Here is an 18,783-nt window from a genome sequence, read left to right on the forward strand (position 1 = left end):
ATTACACATATAATTGGTTAAAAGTTTATATTCATACTGTTATAAAAGTGTTCTCTTGATTAACTTGCTCAGTAATTATAGGTTGAGCTTTCCAGTAAATCTCAAACTTACTTGCTTCTGCTTTGGATTATTTTGAGTAGGAATGAGACAGGCTGTAAACAAAGAATCATTCTGGAAAGAAACATAAGAATTGATGGCATCAATACTACATCAATATTTCAGGGAAAATCTGCTTTATCCTCCTCCATTCTTTCAGGATCTGCTCCTCTTGTTTTGCTAAATGGCAGTAATTCAGCTTTTGAATTTCTTGAGGAACATAAAGTTTGAATGTCAAGATCAAGGCCAGTGATGAGGAGGAGGTGAGGCCAAGGTGAGGCATCCTTAATCCTCTACAACAAACCCTATAAAATCAGAAAGTAACGTAGAATTCTGAAAGGATTGTGCTGTTTGGGGAGGTTTTAAGTTGTCAAGATGATGTAAAATAGAAAAAGGGTGGTGATAGTCTCCAATCCCCTTGCTTGTTAATGGCATGTATCACAACTGAAATGACAGAGGTGACATTTGCTGGAAGCAGTGTGGACAAGTCTCTTAGGAGGCTACTCAACTGGGCACACGTGACAAAGGATGAAGGCGGTGGAAAGGCCCAGGAGAAAATGGGCAGGGAGTAAAGAAGTGCTTGGTTCATCACTAATGATTTTAATCCCACTTCTTAGTTTAAAAGGTGTCTCCCCCAACCCCCACAGGTCCTTACAAACATCACTGCTCATTTAGTACCCATTAATTAACATTAGACTTACTAAAGTATTATTTGCATAATATTTTCACAGAAAAAAACAGGCGGGCTAAAAGCCTAACACAGAAGTAAGTTTACGTTTCTCAGGGAGGCAGGTTCCAATGGCTTTTACTTTCCACCTGTGGATATCTTTTCCTTTCATCTGTCATCACCTGGGCTGAGGGTAGTGACCAGAGTGCCCGAGGTAGACTCCCCACGGCAACATTTCCTTTTGCTCAGACATCATATCATTAAAGTATTTTTTTCTTATCTGCATAATTATATATTGAAGAATTACAAGCGTTAAAGTTAACGCTTTAATGTAAACATAAAGTTACAGAGGTTTCTCTTTTCATAATCAAGTTGCCTAGAAATACTATTCTTTTTTTTTTTTAAAGATTTTATTTATTTATTTGACAGACAGAGATCACAAGTAGGCAGAGAGGCAGGCAGAGAGAGAGGGGGAAACAGGCTCCCCGCTGAGCAGAGAGACTGACACGGGGCTTGATCCCAGGACCCTGGGATCATGACCTGAGCTGAAGTCAGAGGCTTTAACCCACTGAGCCACCCAGGTGCCCCTAGAAATACTATTCTTCTTTTTTTTTTTTAATAAACATATGATGTATTTTTATCCCCAGGGGTACAGGTCTGTGAATCGCCAGGTTTACACACTTCATAGCACCCACCATTGCACATACCCTCCCCAATGTCCATAACCCCACTCTCCCTCTCCCAACCCCACCTCCCCCCAACAACCCCCAGTTTGTTTTGTGAGATTAAGATTCATTTATGGTTTGTCTCCCTCCCAATCCCATCTTGTTTCATTTATTCTTCTCCTATCCCCTAACCCCCCATGTTGAATCTCCACGTCCTCATATCAGGGAGATCATATGATAGTAGAAATACTATTCTTTTTTTTTTTTAATATTTTATTTATTTGACAGAGAGAAATCACAACTAGGCAGAGAGGCAGGCAGAGAGAGAGGAGGAAGCAGGCTCCCTGCGGAGCAGAGACCCCGATGCGGGGCTCGATCCCAGGACCCTGGGATCATGACCCGAGCTGAAGGCAGAGGCCCACCCAGGTGCCCCAGTAGAAATACTATTCTTAATGTTAGATATGCTCTCTCAAGCTTACACACACAGGCACGTACACATTCCCACACACTCACACAGATGTATTGATAAATCAGAGTCTCTCACTCTACATCAAATATAGGACTCAACATTCTTTACTTCTTTTTATACTGCAAATATTTTCTCATACCACTACATAGTTCTTGAAAACCCCACTGACTGCTGCTTCTCACTGTTTCCTCAGGCAGATGTGCCACAGTCTCCTAAGCGATCGCCCCAATCTGGACATTCATTTTTCCCTGAGGTCATTTATGTCTACTTTGTGATTTAGGATTGCGAGGGCCTTTTCTCTAGTACATGATATTCTCTCTAATATGAGCGAGTCGTTTTCCAATTTTACATTCACAAAAGTAACTAAGGAGTCTGACAGCAGGCAGAAATCCCTTGTGTAATTTTTCAGGCACACTGACGGTAGGCAGTGATAAGATTTTGCCTGGCAGATCTCATGGCGGAAAGCTGCTCTCCCCACACCCAACTTGGAGCACAGCCAGGGTATCACTGTCTTCTGGACTCAGTGAGGAACTCAGGACGCAACCCCTGCAGTCCACTCTGACTCTATCCCTACTCCCATCCTAGTCCCCTGCTTCTCCTTCCCCCGACTCTTGTCCTGGGTCCACAAAAAACAAAACAAAACAAAACAAAACAAAAAACAAGTGTGTCTGGGCAGTGGGATCATTTCTTGTGCCTACATTTCATGTCACCTGACCCTCGACCTGTATGTTTCCATCGGGAAAATGAAACATGAGGGAGCTGTTGCCTATTTTTGCTTTTCCATTACACTGGCCCAGTAAGCGAAGAAAGGCTCAGTTGTTAAGGTCAGTTTGGCTTATTGTCCTAACTGACCACCTCCTCTCCTGGCTGCTCAACATTGATAGGGGTTCTTTCCTCCGTCTTTCAGATTTGCAGTTGAGTACCATCTTTAATTTGTCTCCCCAGGAATAGAGGAAAAAACAGAAAGTTCAAAATGGAATAGAAATTAAAGATGAAAATGAGGGACACTTGGGCAGCTCACTGAGGGTAAGAGCTTAAGCTTCTGCCTGTGGCTCAGGTCATGATCCCAGGGTCTTGGGATCAAGCCCAACAACAAGCTCTCTGCTCAGCAGGGAGTCTGCTTCTCCTTCTGCCTGCTGTTCCCATCCCCTGCCTTTGCTCTAGCCCTCTGTCTCTGTCAAATAAATAAATACAAAATCTTTTTAAAAATGAATATGAAAATGAATTAAATTAAAAAAATGAAAGAGGGTAGAATAATAAGATTCATATTTGTGGGGCATTTCTCATTTTGAAGAGCTGTTTTAGGCATTTTTAATCTACGTTTCACATTTAATTGGTACTTATTTCCTCATGAAGTTGTTATAAACATTTTATGAAGAAGGTATTATTTACCCATTTCACAGATAGGAAAAGTCAGATGGCAAATCAAACTAGCAAACTCTTGAAAATATTCAACTTTCTTTTTGCACCAATAAATCTGAGTAAATTTCCTCCCAGCATGCAGTGATTTTTTTATATTTTTGATTATATTTAAAGACAGTATGTGAAAACAAATACTGAAGATCAACATGTTATCTACTTTGAGTTCATGGCACCAAGTAAAACATCATTTTTCTTCATGTTTCCTCAGAAATAGGTTTTTGCCCTTGGGGAGACAAGATATCCAGGGGAAGCAAGAGTAAAATCCCAACTTTAGTTCTTACAGCGTGTTCCCTCCTCTGGTTGGAAGTGGTTGTCAGGAGAAATTTATTCCTCAAAGGAAATAAAGCATATTTAACTCCCGTCAGTCTGAACTCAAAAACTTGGACAGATGGAAAGAAGAATACAGAACACTGTAAGAAATGCACCTGCTTCCTGATCATACTTGCTTTTACCATTTTCAATCATTCACCCGGGGAAAAATGAAATGTCAATACTAAGATTTAACTTTATTACCTTAAGAGGAAAAGTGCAAACATAAGATAGGATCCTCTCCCTTTAGAAGATCCTCATAAAGAGGCAAAACAAAAATTGAGAGGTGTGGGTTTTGGAGAGGCCCCTGAGAGAAAATGTAAAACGGATGCATTAATTATGTTTACTAGTCTGCAGCTCTAACAAATGTTCATCTGGTTGCCACATATTTACTCCAATTCTTCTAGTTTGGAGATTTATATTTGATGGGATCTTGGAAAAATTACATAGAAAATGATTTTTGTGACTATCAGTCAAGAAAATCACTGGAGCTACATAAATTAGGCCTGTGCCCCATACATCATTAATTAATTAAATAAGTTTCTCTGCTTGTCGGCCGTGCTGTGAACGCACCTTGAGTATGAGTTAGCTATTTCAGGATCTTGCTAGACTAATTAATGTATCTATTCTTCAAATATGTTGGGGAGCCAGTGTTAGCTCTATATGCAGCCGGCTTCAAGGAGTCATCTGACAATGAATAAGAAAAAACAAACAACCAAAGAAAACTAGACCTCCAGGAACTGGGCCAGGGATGTCAAATCGGGCATTAGAGCAAATGGAGACTCTGAGAAATGAAAGCCACAGTGTTTAATAAAGTGCTGTGGAAACATGGGGATAGAGACTGAAACCCCATGAGTAGCACTAGGTGTTTCTACCTGTCAGATTAGCTTTCTGTAAGTTAAAATGTAGCAAAATCAGGAGCTTTGGGATAAGAAAAGCGAAATGGTATGAAATAAGAAAATCCACCCTCAAGATCTTCCTCCGCAGGTAAACACTCTGAGAGTTTTTATTAAGTGTATGTTTGATGACCAGAGATAAAAAATAAGTCATATTTGCAACAAGTAATATCAAACTGTTTATAATTGTAATATCAAGACTAACTTTGTTGTCGGCACTTACAAACGCCTTGATTGATAAAGGTGCCTTTGAAGTTTTTCAGATGCATTTGTGTTTCACACATTTTATGTTTCCCAGGAAGGTTGCCCAATCAAAATGATACACGTTGATATTTGTATTGATGAATCCTATATATGATCTCCATTACAGAATGGTTTCTAGAGAAGTTTAATTTATAAATATTCATCCCAAAGGCTAATCTGGTTACCTTTATTTTTAAAATCCAGGCATTTTAAAGGAAATAAGAGGAAAATGAAATAATAGAAGTGGCACTAATTACTATTTCTTGTAATCCTCACACAAAATCCCACAGTAGAAAAGTCTCATAGATTGGATGTTTTTTTTTTCCTCAGTCATAAATATTGGTGACACCTCCATGGGCCTTGGCTATGCTGGGCTTCCATTGTTTGTTACTTGGCTTATTTTTATGGGGAAAATGACAAGGATCCTTGATGGCTCTTAAACTTTCTTGGACAGAGGGCGGCATGCTCTGCAATAATACTATCCCTTGACAGATGGTAGCTTCAACAGAGTCTAAATGCTGCTCTCCTTCAGAGTGTAGCTGGCTCTCCATGTGGCTTTGACTCAGGGCCATTACATTAAAGGTGGAGTTCTTTTCTCTGATAACTTATTTCCTCCTTATATTCAGCCAGAAAAGAGTGGGGGGTGGCTCAATGACTTAAATTTTCTTCAATAGGATAATAGGAGTCAAGTTTTGGTCATATGAGAAATTCAAAGATTTTAAAATTTAGTTTCAGCTAACCAGCAAAAAATTTTCTTAAGCAAGATTATATTTTACACTGGTTTAAAATGTGAACCACAAACATATCTTACATTATTTTATTTTAAGAGGCAGAAAGTCATATTTGTTTTAAAAATATCCAGAATACCTAACTGACACCTAAAAGAGCTGGAGAAAGAATAGCAAAGAAAGCCTAAATCCAGCAGAAGAGAAATAATACAGATCAGAGCTGAAATCAATGAAATAGAAAACAAAAGAACAGTAGAATAGATCAATGAAACTAGGAGCTGGTTCTTTGAAAGAATTAATAGGATTGGTAAACCCCTGGCTAGACTTATCAAAGAGAAAAGAGAAAGGACCCAAATAAATAAAATCATGAATTATAGAGGAGAGATCACAACCAACACCAAAGAAATACAAATAATTATAAGAACATATTATGAGCAACTATACACCAGCAAATCTGGAAGAAATGGATGCACTCCTGGAGATGTATAAACTACCAAAACTAAACCAGGATGAAATAGAAAACCTGAACAGACCCTTAACCAGTAAGGAGATTGAAGCAGTCATCAAAAATCTCCCCCCAAAAAGAGCCCAGGGCCAGATGGCTTCCCTGGGGAATTCAGTAGAATTTAAAAAGAATTTAAAAAAGAATTCGTTTAAAAAAAAAGAATTTAAAAAAGAATTAATACTTATTCTCCTGAAACTCTTCCAAAAAATAGAAATGGAAGGAAAACTTTCAAACTCATTTTATGAGGCCAGTTTTACCTGACAAAGACCCAACCAAAAAGGAGAATTACAGACCAATATCCTTGATGAACACAGAGGCAAAAATTCTCATCAAAATAGTAGCCAATAGGATCCAACAGTATATTAAAAAGATTATTCACCATGACCAAGTGGGATTTATTCCTGGGCTGCAAGGTTGGTTCAATACCTGCAAATCAATCAATGTGTTACAATACATTAATAAAAGAAAGAATAAGAACCATTTGATACTCTCAATAGATGCTGAAAGAGCATTTGACAAAGTATAGGCATCCTTTCTTGATCAAAACTCTTCAAAGTGTAGGGATAGAGGGTACATACCGCAATATCATCAAAGCCATCTATGAAAAACCCACAGCAAATATCATTTGCTATGGGGAAAAACCAAGAGTTTTTCCCCTAAGGTCAGGAACACAATAGGGATGTCCACTATCACCAGTGATATTCAACATAGTACTAGAAATCCTAGCCTCAGCAATCAGACAACAAAAAGAAATAAAAGGCATCCAAATCAGCAAAGAAGAAGTCAAACTCTCACTCTTTGCAGATGATAGGATACTTTATGTGGAACACCCAAAAGACTCCAAAAAATTCTAGAACTCATACAGGAATTCAGTAAAATGCCAGGATATAAAATCAATGCACAGAAATCAGTTGCATTTCTCTACAATAACAACAAGACAGAAGAAAGAGAAATTAAGGAGTTGATCCCATTTAGAATTGCACCCAAAACCATAAGATACCTAGGAATAAACCTAACCAAAGAGGCAAAGAATCTGTACTCAGAAAACTATAAAGCACTCATGAAAGAAGTTGAGAAGACACTAAGAAATGGAAATACATTCCATGCTCAGGGATTGGAAGAATAAATATTGTGAAAATGTCTATGCTACCTAAAGCAATGTATACATTTAATGCAATCTCTATCAAAATACCATCAATTTTTTCAAATAAATGGAACAAATGATCCTAAAATTTATATGGACCAGAAAGACCCTGAATAGCCAGAGGAATGTTGAAAAAGAAAGCCAAAGTTGGTAGCATCACAATTCCAGACTTCAAACTCTATTACAAAGCTGTCATCATCAAGACAGCACGGTACTGGCACAAAAACAAACACACAGATTAATGGAACAGAATAGAGACCCCAGAAATGTACCCTCAACTCTATGGTCAATTAATCTTCGACAAAGCAGGAAAGAATGTCCAATGGAAAAAAGCCAGTCTTCAACAAATGGTGTTGGGAAAATTGAACAGCCACATGCAGAAGAATGAAACTGGACCATTTCCATACACCACACACAAAAATAGACTCAAAATGGATGAAAGACCTCAATAGGAGACAGGAATCTATCAAAATCCTTAAGGAGAACACAGGCAGCAACCTCTCCAACCTCAGCCACAGCAACCTCTTCCAAGAAACATCGCCAAAGGCAAGGGAAGCAAGGGCAAAATGAACTATTGGGACATCATCAAGATCAAAATCTTTTGCACAGCAAAGGAAATAGTCAATAAAACCAAGAAACAACTGACAGAATGGGAGAAGATATTTGCAAATGACAGACATATCAGATAATAGGCTAGTATCCAAAATCTAGAAAGAACTTATCAAACTCAACACCCAAAGAACAAATAATCCAATCAAGAAATGGGCAGAGGACATGAACAGACATTTCTGCAAAGAAGACATCCAGATGACTAACAGACACATGAAAAAGTGCTCCACATCACTCGCCACCAGGGAAAAACAAATCAAAAACCACAGTGAGATGCCACATCACACTAGTCAGAATGGCTAAAATTAACAAGTCAGGAAAAGACAGATGTTGATGAGGATGCAGAGAAAGGGGAACTCTTCTACATTGTTGGTGGGTATGCAAGCTGGTAAAGCCACTCTGGAAAATAGCATGGAGGTTCCTCAAAAAGTTGAAAATAGAGCTACCCTACAACCCAAAAATCATACCACTTGGTATTTAACCTAAAGATACAAATGTAGTGATCCGAAGGGGCACATACACCTGAATGTTTATAGCAGCAATATCTGCAATAGAGAAACTATGGGAAGAACCTAGATGTCCATTAACAGATGAATGGATAAAGAAGAAGTAGTGTGTGTGTGTATATATACATATATATGTACATGTATATGTACATATATGTGTGTGTGTGCATATATATGTACAACACACAATGGAATACTATGCAGCCATCAAAAGAAATGAAATCTTGCCATTTGCAATGATGTAAATGGAACTAAAGGGTATTAGGCTGAGCGAAATAAGTCGATCAGAGAAAGATAATTATCATATGATCGCTGTGATATGAGGAATTTGAGAGGCAGGGCAAGGGGTTTGGGGGGAAGGAAAGGACAAAATGAAACAAGATGGGATAGGGAGGGAGACAACCATAGGAGACTCTTAATCTCACAAAACAAACTGAGGGTTGTTGGGAGGAGGGGGGTAGGGAGAGGGTGGTTGGGTTATGAACATTGGGAAGGGTATGAACTATGGTGAGTGCTGAGAATGTGTAAGCCTGATGATTCACAGATCTGTACCCCTGGGGCAAATAATACATTATATGCTAATAAAAATAATTAATAAAATAAATAAAAACAATGAACACTGGGAAAAAAAACACAATAAAGGCTTTCAGATTTTCAAACCAAAGAAAGATCATCACAATCAGAACTTTAAAAATATATTTTATTGACTTATCTGATATGGATTAATTTTTAGTTGTAAATTATTTCTGAAATGTATATGATGACTTTTTCATTTCATGAATGTATAATAAATGTTAAGCGTCTAATAAAATAAATGGTAGTGTGAGACTAGGTAAAACAGTGTAATTTTTCACAAAGGAAAGTTTCAGAAAAAGACATTCATAGGAATAATAGCAGAAATGTAGACTTCCAAAATTTTTTTAAAAAATTTGAAAACCATCAAATGTAATTAAAATTTTCCAAGAATGAACAGTTAAGAAATATTATGAGTAATGCTATTATAATGGCGTCTATATATCTAAGACTCTTTGATAGTTAAACATGTAAAATGCATAATGATTTACTTGATTTGTTATTGATATTATCATATTGGAGATATTTAATATAATAATTGCTAGAAAAATATATAAATGACATTTTTTAGTTCCAGGTAAAAACCTAAAAATGTCCTTGAATGTACATATATGTGTTTATCTTCCCCTTTTCTAGGGATTTTGTTCCTACCTTGTCTCTTCCCTTGACTTCTGCATGTCCAACTAGAAATAAAAATCTTAGGTTATGTCACAAATGACTCTAGAACTTCTTAGTTGGTCTTTAAAAAACTTTTAAACTGTGTTCATTTTGATTTTAACTCCTGCCACTTATTTCCTTTGCATGGTTACTGCAAAGATAAAATCATCACACTGGGTAAAATCTTAATTATTAAAAGTCTGTGTACTTCTGGAAGATAGAAACAATAGAGATATATGTTTCTAGACTTTCTTATTATCAATGTTACTAAAATTATAACTGAGAGGCATAATAATTATCAAAAGCGGTGTCACTTCAGGGAAGATGAAATTCCTCCTGCAAAAGTATTGCTCTAAAATAAAATTATTCCAAACTATGCAAAAATATGTCATCTATATGCTTCTATATTTCATTATTTTATTACTTTTATTCATTTCTAAAATGAAGATCAGCTATATGTTTTATTTTTATGATGCTTTAGTTTATCAAGCATAATATAAATTCCAAATGTTTACTAATCATATGAATATGGACCTTGCAAAGATGAAAATAGTTTAGCCCATATATTCCTGTAAGGCCATCAGTCATTTTTATGTTACAGAGAAATAATCTTCTTGGTATGTTGCCTGGGAAGTGAACTCACTTTTAAATCATCTCAATTTAGAATTTCTCCCCCCTCCCTTTGGAATGCATTTTATATGAGCAACAAATAAATAGCAATGATTTGTGCTTTTGTTGTGCATGCAAATCTTAAATGTGACACAGAGAAGAAAGAGTTCTAACAATTTACCCACAATATATTTGGATAGATACAACTGCCTACAACAGTCCTCCTAATCTATAGACTCTGAGAAATCACTGGAAAAATAAAGGTTAGCTTAAAATAAGGCACCAAAACCAAATCCAAACCAAACCAGACCAATCCAAGCCAAAACAAAACAAAAAACAAGGAAAGAAAGCTGATCTATAATGGGGCAAATCACTTTATATTGCTGGTGGAAAGGAAAAAGGAAAAGAAGTATTTCTGGAGCAATTTTTTGTGTGACAGATTCACAAATATCAAAATTATGAAGGCTGCAATGGAAGAAAGAGGACGTGAAAATGAATCACTTAAATGATGAAGGAAAACCCTAGAACTGTGGAAGTTATGCCTCAAGAACTTTAAACATGTAAAAAATAATACACAGATAAAATTATAGTTTTGAAGAAAGGGAAGTCAAAGTATCAATACATGGGTTTTGAGTTCTGGGCAGGAAGTTAATATTGAAAATATTAAAAATGTTGGAAACGTCGGAAACATTGAACATGTTTGGTTGAAAGGCAAACTCTAATCTTTGAGGTATTTCAGGACTGCCTTGCCCCCATTTGCTTCAGAAGGATTATTTTTAAGCAACTAGTGTCTGGGGAAAACTTTGTGGCCTTAAGTTCTACAATATTTCCCTTTTCATTTCATTTCTCATAGCTTGTAAAAGTTAATGCATTTAACTAAAAATACCAAAGATGGCAGCAAATTTTTCATCTATCCACCCATATGTCTACTGTCTTACTGTCTTTTTTAATTTTTTAATTATTTATTTTACAGAAAGAGAGAGGGTGTGGGAATGGTAGGGAGGGACAGAGGAAGAGAGAGTCTCAAGCAGTTTCTGTGCAGAGCATGGAGCCTATCTCATGACCCTGAGATCAGAACCTGAGTGGAAACCAAGAGTCTGGTGCTCAACCAACTGCGCCACCCACGTGCCCCTGTCTCACTGTCTATTGATAGAAATATCTGGAATGTTATTAAACAAATGTTAGTAATTCCTATTTATGGTTTATAGTTACCCTTCTTGATTGTTCTTATATCTATCCACTGTGAAACCATAGGCCTATTTATTTCTATTATTATTATTTGCCACATTTAAATCTTACTGAATACCATGCTTAAAAACACTAAATGGTTAGGACAAGATGTGATAAGGTTTAGTACTAGGTTTGTTAGATCTTACTGGGCTCCAGCTTGAAATTTCAAGCAAGTTCAATTCCTTCCTTATCACTAAGGAATCCAGGAAAATAAAACAAAATTGATTAAAACTGTAATCATTCCAATAAAGAGAAAGTATAAAGTATAATAAACTGAAAAACATTGCAAAATGTATCAGAAACACGTTTAAATAGCAAATAATCATAGCTGTAAGATCTAGAAAAATGAATAAGATAAAAATGACCATTTTCTCTCTTCTTTCTTAAACAGTATCCATGTCAATGGTATTTTTTGAAGTGCCCCCTTTTTCTCAGTGTTAGAAAATATTTCTAATATTTCTAAGGTACTTTTATAGTGACTTGAAAAGATAATATTCAAGAAACATGTGTAGTTTTATTTATCTCACATCTTTAACCACCAAGATTTCACTGGCCTCAAAGAGTTTGATAAATGATATGTTTTCTTCCATGGTTAATACTGGGCAAAAGTGTAACATGTAATAATAAAACCATTTTTTTGTGTGTGTGTGTGTTTTCAATGTGCTTAGCTCCTTCTGCTAGATATAATGAGACTGCCTCTGCACAGTCTTCAGAAGCTGCTTCCAACCCCTAGTACAAGAAAGGATCTCTATGAATAGTCAGCTGAATGCATAAAAGGGCTTTGAACTCTCCGAGCTGGATTTTTTGTTGTTGCGCTCCTCTCTCCATTGCTTCACGTTGATGTCATTCTGTGCACTTTTCAGGTTATTAGAAATGTTCAGTACGCTGGTAGAAAGTGAATTTCAGAGGCCCCAATGAACATCACAGGAGATGACCCATGCAAATGTAGTAGAAGTATCAAAAGATTCTGGGACAAGCATTTAAAAACTCTTGATAGCTGGATGAGAAAACATTTCAGCCCTTACACCAAGCTCAGAAAGAAAGGTAGGAAATATAAAACCAAACAGACGCAAAAGGTAATTTTCCTAAGAAGATGAAAGAATAGGGAAAAAAAAATCCCACAATAGATACAATCAGAAATGATAAATATGGAATAAATGGGAATTTTTAGAAATATAGTGAAGATTAGTATATTTATCTTCTACAAATACTATGCCACTTTCAGCTTATGTCATTTAATTTGATTTAATGCATTTTTTAATGTGCTCCCAAACTGGGAGAAGTTTAGCAGAGAGCACTGACAGAGAAGATGAGGCCGCCAGAGCAGATTAAAATAAGATCCCGTGTGCGTGTTTCTGGAAAGGAAAAAAATGATGACAGAAACTTTACATAGTTCTTTGTTTATCCTCCTAACCTTGTCTCCATTCTGTTTTCTTGGTGTTGAATATTTAAGCATTATTTACTATCACCTTAGATAATTTCCAATTGAGCTGACCTTTGATCTTTCCACATCCCAAAGGGTTGGTTAGGACACTTTCTCCATATAAGTTATATTCAGAAAGTGACTTCAGGGAAAGGGTAGTGTACATTGTTGACCAAGTGGCCAAAAATCTGGTCCATTAATGGATTGTAGAGCCAGAGAATGAGTGCTGGTGCCTTACCCTAAGAAACAACATTTTTTGTTTTATTTGGGTTTTTGAATAAGCTAGATTTAAAATGATGACAAGAATGGAATAGCTATTCCACTTCTCCTTAGAACAATGTGTGTCCTGTCTCAGTCTATCAGATAAGAAAACAAGAGCGTGGGGCATCAAGGGGACTGAGCTTTTTATCGAGGTTTTCAGATCTATGCACCTTCGGTGACCTAATGCTATTTCATTGTCTATTAATCTACTCTTTATTACTTGTTTCATTTTGACTAATAATTTTGTTAGCTCTCTGCAGACAAAGAAAATGCAGTGTACGTCTTCTTGCCTCTATCACAGTGCCTACAGGGCAAATATCAGTGCAGCGGATTCTCAAGGATTGTTCTTAAATAGTGGTTTGGCGAAATTATCATAATTGAAGGATCCATACACAGAACACTCAAACAGCAAAGATTTTAGTATTATTTTTATTTTCAATTTTATTTTAAAAGTCCATTGTGGGAATCTGAAAAAAAAAAAAAAAAAGAAAAAAGAAAGGAAAAAAGAAAAGAAATGCTATACTTGAGCCAGAGTGGAAAGAAGTAAATTTATATGTGATAAAAATTACAGCTGTATTTTATGTGTTCGATCTTTTGTTCCTAGTGTCCAACAACCTCTGATAATGAAGCCGTTAACTGAGTCCTGATATGTATTTTTAAACTTACACTTCTAAATTAAGGAACTTTCTAAGCTAAGAGAACCTAGAAATTAAAATTGAGGAATTACTGAAAAAACAGACCAACACAATTAAATATATTTATATCCTTTTCCCAACTCACAATAGGGATCACGAAGTAATGATACATTTTAGCTAAATTTCAGTGCAAAAAAAAAAAAAAAGAATTTATCATCAAAAATCAATTGGCAACAGCCAGATGAACACCAGCTACCTCGTGCTGGAGAGTAATAAACAAGGCTGTATAAAGAATGAATCATGTCAGATTAATCTAATTTCCTTATATGTCAGAGTGACTTAGGAGATCAAGAAGAAGTAATAGATTGAATATATCTTGATGTTAACAAGATTTTCAATGCTGTTCCATTTAACACCATCAATCATTAACAAACAAGGAAAAATGTGGCTGAGTATCTCCACTTAGATGGGTTGGCAGATATTTGGAAAATCTTTGACATAACGTCAGTGGTGGCAGCGGTGCGAGATGGGGTCACACCAAATCCCTACCCTGTTCCATGCTGTTCTAAAATGAAGCAGCAATCATTTATGTAAATCAGTTGTTTTCAATCGATGTATTTTCCTTATATTGATAACAGACACCAGAACATCTTTGCTTCAATATAGACTTACGAATTTAAGAAAAATAGGAGAATTAATTTTCTTAATTTCTTCAGCTATAAAGTGAGAATATTACTAGGGCCTACTCAAAGTGTTGCTATAATAATTAAACAAAATAATCCATGTAGAATGCTTATCACAGTGCTTGGCATAAAAACAGCACTTCAACAAATGGTGCTTTTTACAATTAACGTGATTTCCGTGAGTGTATAACTTGGAGGTTTTGAAACGTGTGACTTTGTTTCTAGATATTGTATGGTGTATTCGTCACACTTTACTGACAACCTGATGTGAGACGGTTTGATTTTATATGATCTGGTAAACTAAAGAGTGGGAAAAAATCAATACAAATATACTACAAATAATAGCTCAGATTAAATTTATAAATTTAAAATAAGGTCTCCTTGTACCTAAGCAAAATTAAAATGGAGTAAAGAATTAATTGGAATTACGATTTTAAATAAAATTACTGAGAAAATTGTGTATAACTATTGGGTCTACTTTTGAGGGAGTTTAACAAATCTGTCTACCAGAAGCTTCCCACCGACTTATATTTCCAGATATACATAGATTCATGCAATATTTAGTTTAGCCTTCCTTAAGCAACTTGATTATTTACTTTAATTAAAAACTCTACAAAAAATAAGTTCAGAACATAATTTGTTTGAAGTTAATCCACATTCAAGGAACTTTTCTTTTTTTTTTTTTAAGATTTTATTTATTTATTTGACAGAGAGAGAGATCACAAGTAGGCAGAGAGGCAGGCAGAGAGAGAGGCAGAGAGAGAGGAGGAAGCAGGCTCCCTGCGGAGCAGAGAGCCCGATGCGGGGCTCGATCCTAGGACCCTGAGATCATGACCTGAGCCGAAGGCAGCAGCTTAATCCACTGAGCCACCCAGGTGCCCCTCAAGGATCTTTTCTTTGTGCTCAAGCCTGACTTCCACTTTGATATCTCTTTACAGATCTCTACAATTCAAATTCAATTATTCCTGAAAGTAAAATTATTTAATATGGACTTACTTTTACAGACTTAGATGTCTATTTCATTTGCTCTCCGTAGACATCCAAGCTAACATAGCTATAAGCTTAAATATGTACATAGACTCAGTAAAACAGAATATACAAAATTACTTTCTAATTTTTTTCAATAAATATGTATTTTTTTTAAAGATTTTACTTATTTATTTGACAGAGAAAGAGATCATAAATAGGCAGAGAGGCAGGCAGAGAGAGAGGAGGAAGCAGGCTCCCTGCGGAGCAGAGAGCCCGATGCGGGCCTGGATCCCAGGACCCTGAGATCATGACCTGAGCCGAAGGCAGCGGCTTAATCCACTGAGCCACCCAGGCGCCCCAATATGTATTATTTTTATATTCAAAAATCAAGCCCCAAAACACTTCTCTGAAAAATTGAGAAGGCACCACATGGTTAACTCCTGTTGTTCAATATCATAATGCTATGTAACAAAAGACCCCCAAACTCAGTGTTTTGCAACAGTTAGCATTTTCTCCCTGTGGGTTTGCAGGCCAACTGCAGCTCTGCTAATAGAGCTCTGGGTTGAGTTGTGCCGCTTTATGGCCCTGCTTCAGGCTCCAAGTCAACTGGCCTTGAATGCAAGCTTCAGCCTGGGTCGACACGCTTCTACTTCTCCTTTGGTCGATGGTTATCTGGTATATATTTTTCTTATGACAAATTATCAAGTGTTACATGCAAGTCAAAATGAGCAACTGTAATTGAAGCTTCTGTTAGCCTTACACCCACTAAGATCCCCTTGACCAAAGCAAGTCACGTAGCCAAGCCCAAACTAAAAGTGAATTTCACCATGATGATGACATGGCAAGGGTGAGGATGCCAAATTTTCAAACAGGAGGGTAATGAATTGGTCTGATCGTTAAGTTTCTCCCGTAAGGTTTGATGAAGCCAAGATCAACTAGAAGCAAAAGGGAAAAACACACAAGGGTATTGAAAGTTTTTCTATCGTTCTCTGCTCCCTTACTCAGTTGGCATCAATCCCAGGATTCTGGAATTGCTTCTCCAGCAGCAACACCCACTCTCGCTTATTAACCATACCTGCTCTCCTTAAATGAAACTCGAAGTTGTAAACCTCTTACTGTATTGTCCACCACACCGTCACATGTTTACGTCCCATTTCTTTGCATTAAGATTAGTAAACCACAGAAATGAACTCTCTCACTCAAGGGTTAATGACCGATTTAAAACTTCTGATACTTTGCTCAAAGATGTCAGCTTTTTACGCAACATATCTGAAATCTTAGCAACAGCGCACAGCATCAAATTAGGGTGACTGGCTTCAGGTTGTTGGACACTCAAGGAAATGTGACCGCATTAAGTATGACCACATTCCAATTGTTTAAGCTAAATGAAGGGAGCTACAAACAATTTTGGACTACTTACGTATAGTTTTGAAATATAATCAGCATACAAGTATTTGTCCAGTTATCTTCCATGAGGATAACTTTGATAGATTTCATTAACAGGCACAATGGATCATGTATTTACACTCAGTTCCTTGCTGGGTGCTACCTGCATTTCCACCACATCCTCTCCAACTGATACGAGTTTGTCACATGAACCGAGTGTCAGTTAACACCAGGGACTTTGTCAGACCACACAATCATCTGCCAAAAAGCAGTCAGTGCTAATACTTAGTTAGGTCTAAGTATTAGGTAGTCTTGGATTTTTTTCCCCAGAAGATAATCAGGGGAAAAGGGATGTAATTATTGACTTTGCCATTATATGAACAAGAAGGATATAAAATTACTGGCTTTTAATGCCAGAAAGAATCTTAGAAATCAGTTGTTCAAAATCTCTTTTCTTTCAGATGAACCAAAAAAAGTGAAATTACTTGCCCAAATCTCTTTATTAATGGCGGAGCCTGACTTGATTCTAAATCATGTCTTCTTTCCATTATACTGGGCTGATTGTTCATGGTCCTGGTGGCTAATCAGTAAAAGGTAATCCATTTATGGATAATCAATATCTTTAAATTCTTACAGTTATTATGAAAGAGAGTTGCCTGAAACAGTCCTGGGATTTCAGTGGTTTAAAAAAACAAAATGAGCAAGGAGCAATAAATTACCAAGAGGAACTTGGTCAGTGAGTTGATTGTGGCCCTAGTAATGGTATATCTTGATCTCAGCCCAACTCTTGCCATGAAGGATCACCTGGATGATTTTCAGGCAGAGTTTATCTATAGGTGACTCCTCAAAGTAGCACTGACCAGAGAGTAACCCACCTCACAATTCTCGTAGAGCTGTTATCAGAAATAATTAATGATTATAGAGCATTTTAGAAAAATATGCCATATAAGTACTTCACAGCCTATCTTGTTTTCCCAATGACTCTGTAGTGTTGAAACCTAATAGTACAATCCTTTAACCAGTCATTCTATGGCTACAATATTGGGCATTTATGCTAGAAGTCAGTGGTTTTTCCAGACTATATACAAAGACAAGTATTTACTACATATTTTTATTATGTTCATTTGTTCCTTGTCAAAATTCTGAGAAGCCGGCTTTAGGTTGAATAGCTGCTATTTAGTTTGAATGATGAATACTCACTATTATATTTTGAAAACGGGCAGAATAAGCATCCACAAAAATGATATTTATTTGACTTCTCGGGGGGGGGGGACTATTGAAAGCAATGGGAAGTGTAAAGTAGTCTTGATAATCTAGGTATAATTCAGCCAGCCAAGGTTTATTAAAATGAAGTATTTTGCAAAAAGCCAGAATCTGGTAGGAGAAATGAACTATAAATGATTGGTGGCATCCCCAAACCACTCTCCATAGTGGCTCTATCCTGTTATTTTGTAAGGCCAAAAGAAGCAGCTTAGAATAATATATATTTTTGTCCACCTTTAACCCCTTTTAGTGGGAGCTGTGCCGTGTCTGCTAGCTGAAACATTAGCCAAATGAACCTGCTGGCAGTTTGTCTATTTCTTCTCATTACACTAATATGGAAAATTAACTAGGAAGCATGCTTTCTCTCCCGTTAGGCTGGTGGCACATTTATAAGGACATCATTGAGACTGTTCCTTTCATTCCATCCTCAGATTCTCTCTGGGTAGCTGCTCTCTACCCACTTATAATTTCTCTTCATTATACTGCAATATGAGACTATGGAGAGTCTTTTGTTGCAAGTGGCTATAGACATGGCTGTCGTTTTGTCCATTATTAGGTCAGTGGTGTGAGTTTTCAGAACAAAGGCAATGGACAGAATAGTCATTGGTATTAGATATTAAAGTTACTAAATTATCCCAAAGGATCCACAGAGAGAAAAGATCATTGCCCTTGTTTTCACAGATATATGAACAGATATGAAATGACTTTTGCAAGGTCAAGAAAACCAGTGGTATGTAGAGAAAAGATTAAAACAACTTAAGTCCTTACAGCAGCATATTTTGCAAGGATAAAAGTTGCAACCCTTGTTCTCTTTCCTTTTTCCTCTGCAAATCTC

This window comes from Meles meles, chromosome 15, assembly GCF_922984935.1.
Source record: "Meles meles chromosome 15, mMelMel3.1 paternal haplotype, whole genome shotgun sequence".
Taxonomy (NCBI): Eukaryota; Metazoa; Chordata; class Mammalia; order Carnivora; family Mustelidae; genus Meles; species Meles meles.